The sequence below is a fragment of the Canis lupus genome, chromosome 11 (genome assembly GCF_048164855.1).
Source record: "Canis lupus baileyi chromosome 11, mCanLup2.hap1, whole genome shotgun sequence".
In the NCBI taxonomy this organism is placed as follows: Eukaryota; Metazoa; Chordata; class Mammalia; order Carnivora; family Canidae; genus Canis; species Canis lupus.
The window spans coordinates 10,135,847-10,146,332 of record NC_132848.1 but is presented as its reverse complement, the minus strand read 5'-3'; the positions used below and the strand labels follow the sequence as shown (position 1 = coordinate 10,146,332).

At 51.2% G+C, this 10,486-nt stretch overlaps 1 long non-coding RNA gene across 2 annotated transcripts; it reads left to right on the top strand.

The window, feature by feature from the left end:
* Nucleotides 1–200: 200 nt before the first annotated feature.
* Nucleotides 201–9,624, top strand: LOC140642480 (uncharacterized). Of its 2 annotated transcripts, none has more exons than XR_012038900.1 (3): nt 201–711; nt 1,647–1,784; nt 9,456–9,624. It is a non-coding gene; the product is annotated as an uncharacterized lncRNA (long non-coding RNA). The 2 variants fall into 2 exon arrangements; XR_012038901.1 differs by lacking the exon at nt 201–711 and adding an exon at nt 830–1,511.
* Nucleotides 9,625–10,486: the final 862 nt, after the last annotated feature.

Here is a 10,486-nt window from a genome sequence, read left to right as displayed (position 1 = left end):
AACCATCCAGGTGCAGGAGCTTGGGAAGGGGCAACAGGTGGAGGGGCACCTGCTACGGCCTGGAAAGATGAGCATCATGTCAGGGACAGAGTTAGCGGTGAGGGTTAGATGCGGCTGTGGAATTCTTTGGGGGGATGTTCAAAGAAGGAAAGTCATATGTTGGGGCGCCTGGAGGGGCTCAGTCGGTTAAGTATCTGCCTTCAGCTCAGGTCGTGATCCCGGGGCCCTAGGATGGAGTCCGCGCTCGCTTGCTGGGGCTCTGCTCAGTGGGGAGCCTCCTTGTCCCCCTCCCTCTGCTGCTCCCCTGCTTGGGGCCTCTCTTGCTCTCTCTCTCTCTCTCTGTCAGATAAATAAAATAAAATCTTAAAAAAAGAAAAAAGTTATAGGCCAAGCGAGATGTGAGCCCTGGCCTGGGTGCTAAGGGGAAGCAGGAGGGCAAAACCTGCCCCGGGCACCCAGGGGGACCCCACCGTCCCACAGAAGCTTAGACATCCGTAGACTGAATTCAAAGCTCTACATTCACAGGAAACCAGACCCAGACTTGCCGTGAAGGGCAGGCGGCAGCCTCCTGGGTTCGCGCCTTTGTCTTGGCCCTGCTCTCAGGAAAGTCAGGCCGGGACAGGCCTCCTGGACAGGCCTCTGGTGTCAGATGGGATGGACTCGACGCAGTGAAGAAGCGGAAAGGAGGTCTTCTGGAAACATCACTGGACTGTAAGCTCATGGAAATAAGGGGCGGTGTCGTCAGGTTTGGATGCCCCTGCCTTCCGGGGGGGGGGGGTGCTGCGTGAGGGGCTGTGGTGGCTGTCGGAGGGAGGCCAGGCAAGGGGCGCTCTCCCCTGGCCCCGCTGGCCATGGCCTTGGGCGAGCTGGCTCGGACCCCTGAGTCCCAACTCTCTCATCTTCAGACAACGGCAATGCCCACTGGCCAGAGCCATGAGGAGGGGGACAGGATGACAGTCCTCTCATCTGTCGCACCGCCCTGCACCCAGGAAACCCAACCAACGTCGGCCGTCGTGGCCTTCCTTTTCCTCATCGCCATCCTCTTCCAGTTCTCACCCTGTCATTTGCAGGCAGGGCCTGACACTCCCATTCCCCGTCCTCCACGTCCCCCATGGAACACCTGCAGTTAGCACAAGTCCCCGCTCTCTCCCCCGCTCAGATCTAGAAGGAACTTCCCCTTCTCTCCCATTGCTAGTGTCCCAGGCCTCCATCCCTTCCCCGGCCCTTGAGCCGCCCATGGGTGGGCCCTAGCTGGGAGCCCTGCCCCTTCAGCCGGCACCCGGGGGCGGGACCAGCACCAAGGGGAAGGCAAGAGAGGGAAAGGCCCAGAAAGGGCAAGCCCTCAACACCAGCCCCTCACGTCCCCCACCTCCACTTCCCTCCTCACCCCTTCACTCCACATACCCAACCACTCCTGTGAGGAAAGGCCCAGAAGACCATGGAGTCCGGGCCTTCAGCTCCTGCGAGGAGAGTTCACCTAAGCAGCACTGCCTGTGGCCGCAGGCCTTCAGGTTTCCAGAACCCCACCACGATTCCTCAGGGAGCTTTTCGCCTTCCTTAGGGGGTCTAAGCAGAAAAGAGAAATCAATGGGGTTGAGGAGGAAGGCTTGCCATGGCTTGTCTCTTTCTTTTTTGTCTTTTTAAAGATTATTTATTTATTTATTCATGAGAGACACACACAGAGAGAGAGGCAGAGACTCAGGCAGAGGGAGAAGCAGGCTCCTCGCAGGGAGCCCGACGTGAGACTCGATCCCAGGACCCCGGGGTCACGCCCTGAGCTGAAGGTAGGCGCCCAACCACTGAGCCACCCGGTGCCCATAGCTTGTCTCTTCCGCGTATTTGGTAAAGGTACAAACTCTTCCAAAACCTCAGTGGTGAGTACGGTCTGTCTCCTCCTGAGGAAATGAAGAAGTGTAAGGCTGGCTTCCATTTCTCCTCATCTCAGAGCGGAGTGGGGCGATGTCAAGGGTACCTGTCTGAAGTGACAGGTAAGGGCAGTTGGAAGAGGAGCAGGTGGTTCATTGCTCAGAGGAGCAAGGAGAGCAGAAGATAAGGACTGAGCGGGGCATCTACTTGCACAGAATTCTCTTCATCCCTCCTCATCCATCACTGTCTTCACTGCCATTGAAATTCCGGCCAGAAGCTCTTAGATTCCCCACTCATGGCTTCTGAGCTAACAGAGTCCCTATTCTCACTATCCAATTAGATGCATCATGAGAGGGGAGGGAGGAGGAGGCTGCCCATCTCATGACCAGGCCAAGGTGGGAAGGCCGTGGGGGCAAAAAATACGTTCCTGTTGCCTGGGTTGAACTCAGGAACAGGTTTCCCAGCGAGATACTGGGAGTCATGGTAATTGGGTCCCATTACTGGGATCCTAAGGTCCCAGAAACCCAAGCATGAGTGAAACAGCATATACTCTGGAAAATAAAGGAATCCCATGAGATGTTAGGTTTTCTGGGCTACTAATCACACGGAGAAGAGGACCAATCCATGGAGCTTTGGGAAAACAAAGATTAGAAGGAGGACTAGTGCTTGTAAAAGAACGGGGCACGCCTCAGTCCTACGTCTAGAGATGTGTCCTAAGTAATCATCAGAAAGGCACAAAGACTGATATAAGAGAAGATCAAGAGAGCAAGCATTATTTGTAAGAGAGGAAACCTGGAAGCAACCTGAAAACTTATCAATGGGGCCATGATCAAATGAGTCTTGATATATCCGTGGGGTACTGTTCCCTCGGTCCTGTAGGAAAGGTTCGATAGCATGGAAATGCCTGGAAGGTGCTGATAAAGTATGCAAAGCTGCATAATTAGTATGATCCCAGTTATGTAAATATATGCACATCAAGAAAAGACTGGAAAGAGAAAAAAGCCATTAACAGCGATTACCTATCTCTAGGCCATGGGTTTGTACTAATTCTTTTCCACCTCTGTAACTCTTTTGCATTTTAAATGTTTCCTGTGATTATCGCCTTTATTTCTTCCAACTCCGAATTCATTTTAATGTTTCATTAAGTACATAATTTGAAAATGGAGATTTTTGAAAAGAGAAAGAAAAGTCCTCTCATTGATGACCACACAGGGCTTGATTGCTTTCTCTCCTCAACCACTAAAATAGGGGCAAATATTTAATCCCCTCTATAAAAATAAACAGCATTATCTGAATGGGGCTTTTTTGTATCTTGATTATTTTTAAGGTCTGTATTTGAATCCTGCTGCCACAAGAAAAACCCAAGATTTTCTCCAAAGAGGGAGGGTGAGCACCCAGGTCATTGCTAAACCTTCTTCATCCCATCAATTCCTTGATGGAAAAACCCCGGGGCCAAGCACTGTGCGAATCAGGGCGGCACCTCTGTCCTCTGTGCTTTGCCCCCGGAGAAGACTGAAGAAAGGCAAGCCCTCGCCACAGGAGCTGTGGAGCCGGCCCAGAGACGTCTACACAGGGTCTTCGGAGTTGCTCACTTTTCTTTATAAATGTCCAGTGTCTGGATCTCACCTTTGGGAGGCTCAGACACTGTCAGAACAGGTCCATCTCCGCAAAGGGCAGGTGAAGATGGACACAGGCAGGGGTGGGGCGGGGAGTGGAGGGGCCGGGGCTGGGAAGGTTGTGACCATTTTCAGATGACCTCTAATTGTCCCTCCTCCCGCCTTGACCTTCCTTCCCTCCCCACGCCCCCAATGCCACCACCGCACACATCCCTGCTGAAGTGGCTGCAATTTTCACTGTCTTCTCATAGGTTATTTAAAAGCCTCTGCTGGAACACCTGGGTGACTCAGTGGTTGAGCTGAGTCTTCGGCTCAGGGCGTGACCCCTGGGTCCTGGGATCGAGTTCCACATCGGGCTCCCCGCAGGGACCCTACTTCTCCCTCTGCCTGTGTCTCTACCCCCCTCTCTCTGTGTCTCACATGAATAAATAACTTTTTTTAAAGGCCTTCTGGTGCTACTGGGAAATGCCAGCCTTGGGAACGTTTCTCTGCCAAAGGGCCCCTCCCCATCAAAACTATACTTGGAGAGGGAGATAACACAAATGTCCAGGTTTACCTGAAGTTCTGTGATTTCCAGGGAAGGTGCTTAGAGCACATCTGCAACCCGGAGACACTCCCCTTGGGCATCTGGACGGCCTGCGTCAGTAAGCAGCACACTCTTCAGGAAGCAAACAATTCCAGAACCCTGAGGGATCGCAGCAATGAATGACAATAGCAGACACTCTTCATGTTTCTTTTTCCAACCTGAAAAAAGCAAACAAACAACAAACAAAAAATTTTAAATCCCTTTCCTCTTCTCTCTATCCTGGACTTTCTTAGCCTTCCTTCCCCTCTTCTCCCAGAGTCATGTTAGTCAAATATAGAACCCCAGTTAAATAAGAATAAACAAGGAGTAATTTTTACTATCAGCATACCCCAAGTATTGCATGGGACATACTTACACTAAAACACTATTCATTGCTCATCTGAAATTTAAGTCTAACAGGGGTATCCTGTATTTTTATTTGCTTAGAGTGGACACCCCACCCCCCAGATCGTACTTATTTTGAGAAGTCACAGGAATAAAAGATTTAAGGAAGGCAATCATTTCCTTGAGACACGAAAGGCAAAGAAAAAATATCCCTTTACTGGTCAGGAACACTTAGGACCCAGGATTTTAAACTTCTGACTTCAGGGAGAGGGAGAAATAAGTCCTACTACCGACCCTTCCTGATCATGTTTAAGTCAGCATTGATATTATTTTTGATTTAAGATCTAGAAATCTTAAAATTTTTGAAAATCTTAGAAATTTTTGAAAAAGATCTACAATCATTGTTTGCAATAACCTGGAAGTGGTGTTGTGGCCCAGCTGACACATTTTGGACTGCTTTGAATTAATTCCTCTTCTTTTTGGAGCAGAAGGTCTTAAGGCTGCTTCCCAGTTTTTTTTGTTTTAAGATTTTATGTATTTATTCACGAGAGATACGGAGAGAGAGGCAGAGACACAGGCAGAGGGAGAAGGAGGTTCCATGCAGGGAGCCTGATGAGGGACTCGATCCCGGGACTCCAGGATCACGCCCTGGGCCGAAGGCAGATGCTCAACCGCTGAGCCCCCCAGGAGTCCCCTTTGCTTCCCTGTTTAGAGTTTTGAACACGCCAATTCTTGGGGTTCTGAGTGGCTCGATTGGTTAAGCATCTGCCTCTTGGATTTGGCTCAGGTCATGAGCCTGGGGATCCTGGGATTCAAAGGCCTCAGGGTCAGTTGGGAGTCTGCTTCCCTGTGTCTCTCTGCCTCCTTGTTGCCTCCTTCCCAGCACCCCACTCATGCTCGCTCTCTCTCAAATAAAGAAATAAATCTTTTTATTATTATTACTATTTTTATTTTTAAGGGAAAGAAGACACCAATTCTTGCTCACCTGTGCTCTAGAGCTCTAATCACTGGGCGTCCTGGGTGTATGTGTTCGGCCTCAGCCCAACAGTAGCCGCCTCAGACCACGGATGGCTTCTGTGGGAAAACAGATAAGCTTGTTTCAAGGAAATACTTTTGTAGTTTTTCATAATGACACTTTGTCCCCTCACATATGTAAAGTGATAAGAAAGATTTCAGTTACTCAGCACCAAATACTCTGAGTTTTTGGTAAGACTTTGTTTTTGCTAAAAGGCCTGAACAACGTCACCTGGGCCTTCGGCTTCTGGGTAAGACTGCATTTAGGTCCTGCCAGCAGAAATCGAAAAATCTTGCTTAAATAAAAAAATTCAATGGTACTCCAGGTTACTGAAACCACAGTAGGTTATTTTTGGGTAGCAGGGTAGGTAGGTTCGAGTCCAAGTTTCACCTAGTACCAGCTGAGTGGCCCTGGGGAATTTAGTTACCCACGTTGAGCTTTGGTTTCCTCAGAAATAAAATAAGAGTCTGGTGAAGACGAAATGAGTTAATGGATGTAAAGGTCTTCGAACTGGGCCAGGCAAGAACACTCCACAAGGATTAGTGATGATTAATAGTATTATTTTGCACTACGGATGGGGATGTAAATAAAAATGATTTCCAGAAAACAGCGTGGCAGTAGAATCAAGGGCGTTAAAGTTGTTCTTGCATTTGACACGATGATTCCAATTTCTAGAAATCCCACCCTAGGAAAATAATGGGAGATGTAGGTACCCACAAAGATACAAAGCGTCACGGTGTGGTTTAGCTGGATGCCAGCAGCAACCTAACACCAGGGAACTTGCTCAATAAACAAAGTATGTGAGTTTGGGAGGCTATATGCCCAGTCCGTAAATGCCATGCTTTTGTTTTTTATTTATTTATTTTTAAAAAACGATTCTTTATTTATTTAGTCATGAGAAACACAGAGAGGAGAGAGAGAGAGAGGCAGAGACACAGGCAGAGGGAGAAGCAGGCTCCATGCAGGGAGCCCGACGTGGGACTCGATCCCGTGACCCCAGGATCATGCCCTGGGCCAAAGGCAGGTGCTAAACCGCTGAGCCACCCAGGCTGCCCAATGCCATGCTTTTAAAGAATACTTCTCAAATGTCACAAGAAGTGATTGGGATTAACCAGAAAAGGAGAAAACATAAACAAAACATAGTTTTGTTTCATTGCATAACCACAAGGAGAGACCCTAGTTAGAGCTGCAAGGCAGGGGCTACTGACCATGTGTTTATCCTTTTAGACAGAGTTAGACTAATGGTCAGCAGGCGAGCTCATGAAGATGACATATGTATTTGCTCTAATGGGGTGGACGGGAGAAGCAGCAACGAATACAAGCAAGGATCACATCAACACACTCACGAGTGCAAGAGAGGGAACAAATAAAAGGTTGAGAGGTGGCATGATATCCCCAAAGTGACTAAGGCTCTGGCCTAGCTCTTGGGAAAACACGACAGGATGCATCAGTGACGTGTGCCATGGACTTGGGAGGCTACATAGGCAGCCTGCGCTGTACCCACGTGTCCCCCTGACCTGGGGGATGAGCATGGTCAAGGCGTCAAGCAACCATGGATTTGTTCAAGGAAAATGTCATAGAGGAATCTTGGTGAAATTGGCCTAGAACCTTGAACTTGTGAACATACTGTGTGGGGTACCCAACCGGGGCCGGTAAAGGGTTGGCTGGGTAAGGAAGAGAAACTGGGGAGCCCAGCAGGGGGAACTGGAGATAGAACCTGAAGATCACATGATTCGCTCCATTTGTTGGAAAGTCGTGAAAAGCCAGGGTCGGGGGGGCATTTTGGTGGGCATTAAGGAGCCTGGGGCCCCCGGGGCACAACAGGGCTTTCAAGCACTTACTGAGTACTGGGAACATTTAATCAGCCAGCTCCCTTGGGGGGACCCCACTTTACCAATAAGGAAACTAAAGCTGGAAGATTTTAGGGTCCCAGGGCTAGAAGGGCGGAGCTCTCTCCAGTCTCAGCTTTGGCAGGTGCTAAGGACTGGAGGTGCCTGAGCCCCAGCCCACCCCCGTACCCCCACCCCCACCCTCACCCCTGACAGCGAGCTCCTCTGGGATCACGGGAGGCTCTTGCCATGAGGCCAAAACCCCAGCGAGAAACCAGAGGGCTAAAGATTCTCAACCTGTTTCTGGAACTTGCTCTCACGCTGTATTCCTCACAGAATTGGGGAATACCCGGTTTGGCTGGGTCAGCTAGTAACCCGGGATTTTCTGATGGCCCAGCCCTGGGCTGGGGCAGCTGACGCGGCCTCCTCGGCCTCCTTGGCCTCCTCGCAGCCTCCCTAAGCGGCAGGTGGGGACTCCGCTGGTCCACATGACAGCCAGGGAGACACAGCTCGCCCCGGGCTTTGTCAAAGGCCCAGCGCAGTGATGGTAAAGAACATCCGAGGGTTCGGTCCCCAGGGTGGGAGTGAGGCCTGTGCCAGAGAGAGAGAGAGGGAAGGAGGGAGGGGGAAGGGGGGAGAGAGAAGGGAGGGAGAGAGAGAGAGAAGGGAAGGGGGAGGGAGAGAGAGATAGGGAGAGGGAGATGGGGAAGAGGGAGCGAGAGAGGGAGAGGAGGGAGGGGGAGGGAGAGAGGGAGAGATGGGGAGAGGGGGGAGGGAGAGAGGGAGGAGGTAGGGGAGCGAGAGAGTAGGAGAAAGAGAGGAAGGGAGAGAAAGGGAGAGAGAGGGGGGAGGGAGAGAGAGGGAGAGAGGGAGAAGGAGGGAGAGAGAGGGAGGGAGAGAGGGATGGAGAGAGAGAGGGGGAGAGAAAGAGAGGGAGGGGGAGGAGGGGGGGGCAGGGAGGGAGCCCTGGAGGCGCAGGGGCGCTGAGGCAGCCGGCAGAGCCCCAGGCGGGCCCAGCTCCGGGCCTTCCTCCCGCGGCCTGGGCAGGTGCACGGAGGCCTGGCCGCCCCGCAGGCCCCTCGTGTGTGGGCAGCGCTCGCATCCCGTCGGCGCCGAGGGCTGCGGGTGCGGCCTCCAGCCTCCAGCCTCCAGCCTCCAGCCTCCAGCCCCGCGGGGAGGCCTGGCCCCATGCGGAGCCAGGGGAGCTGGGGGAGCCGGGGGGAGCGGGGGCAGGGACGGCGGCTGCGGGCAGCACTCGGGGACAGCGCGGCCTGGCACCTGGCCTCGGGCCGGGCCCTGCCGGGACATCAGCCGTTCCTGGGGCACTTGTGCTTTTCCCATCCTCCGCCCTGGTGGTCGGGGGGCAGCAGGCCCATCGTTCCAGGACCCCCAACTGGTGCAAACTCCCCATCACACTCCAGCAACCTCGGTGGCCCCCCAGGACAAGGGGCACCACCCTCCAAAGACTCCTCCTGACTAAGGGGCCCACGGGTTGCCAGAGAGGGTGGGGGGCCAGGGGACGAGGCCTGCGGCTGGGTCCCCGGACGCTGACCCTGGAACGACGCGACCCCAGTGGCCTGGGGCCCCGGAGGCTCAGGACCGGGCACTGGGCAGCTCGGGGAAGACACCCGCTGCTCACATATCTAACTTGCTGTCACTGTCCTCATGACATCACATATGTCACTGTGGCTTTCTGGATTACTCCCGACTCCCAACACAGGAATCTGTTTGCCCTGATGAGTCGGTTTGAATTTTTCCTTGGCGCTGGTTTCCTTTTCTTCCTTCCTGTCGGCGTCACTTCTTAGATCTCTGCCCGTGTTTTCTGGTGTCTCCCGAACTCCCAAAACGGACGAGAGCTTTTTCTAGACCCCCGACTGACCCTTCTGGCCTTTCTCTCGCCTTATCACTCAAAAACGCTATCAAACCTCCCCAAACTGTCTGGCCGCGCTGCTTCTGGATAGATGCGGCCCAGCTTCTCCCCCTTGGTGTCTGGCGCTGTGCTCGGGCCTGGGGTAAAAGTGAAGTCATCACAACTGCTCTTTTAAGCTTAAGGAATTTGATAAATGAAGTTGTGTGGGGTCCTGGCAGGCAACATGCTCGAGCGAAGTACAGTGACCATCTGTGGACCAGTCTCCTCACCCCCTTTATTATAGGCACATATTCAAGTTCGAATTGCTTTGTTAAACCTTTGTGTGTGTCTCTCTCTTTTTATATTTCAGCTTTATACAATTACTCCCAAATCTTCCGAACTGACAGTGAGGGAGAGGCATTTGAAAGGACTGCTCAACTCAAGGCTTTTGAAGATTCGCACCAAAGTTGCATTTTTCTAATTTCCTGGCATCTTACTCTGTTCTCCTGGACTTTTCAGAAACAATTACAAGTGGATGAATAAATGAATAAATGGAATGATAACTGATTCCATCAATACTTTTGGACCATCCTTTGGACTTCCTGTCTCTAGACATTTTAGGTTTTAAAATTCATTAGCATTGGGGCGCCTGGGTGGCTCCGTCGGTTGAGTGTCCGACTCTTGATTTCGGCTCAGGCCATGATCCCAGGGTCCTGAGATCGAGCCCCACGTCGGACTCCATGCTTAGGATTCTCTTCTCTCTCTCTCTTTCTCTCAAATAAATAAATACATTGTTTAAAAAATAAAATTCAGGGATCCCTGGGTGGTTCAGTGGTTGAGTGTCTGCCTTCGGCCCAGGGAGTGATCCTGGAGTCCGAGGATCGAGTCCCACATCAGGCTCCCTGCATGGAGCCTGCTTCTCCCTCTGCCTGTGTCTCTGCCTCTCTCTGTCTCTCATGAATAAATAAAATATTTTTAAAAAATAAAATAAAATAAATAAAAAATAAAATGCATTTAGCATCCATCAACATTGCCAAAATAAGGACGCCTGGTGCATGTTCTCAAGGATCTCAAGATCTCGTTAAGGACAACGAACAGGTATTGATTTATATGTTGTTTCTGAACATAAAGGATAATGCCTGGAGGAAAGAAGAAGGTTAGTAAACTAATTATCCTTATGTTTATAATTGGAGAATTTGTTTTGTCCACTTTATCAGCTTGGGAAACAAATTCACTCATTTATAATTTTTTCAAATAAAATGTCCTATCTTCCTATCTAGAGAGCAACTTTTTTTACCCCCTCTCTGACATCCCTCCCCTTCTTGTAATAAATGCAAGATCCGAGGGCCAGTTCTGATCCTAGTGCTCCAGTAAAATTTGGTTTAATCAGCAGAGGAGATT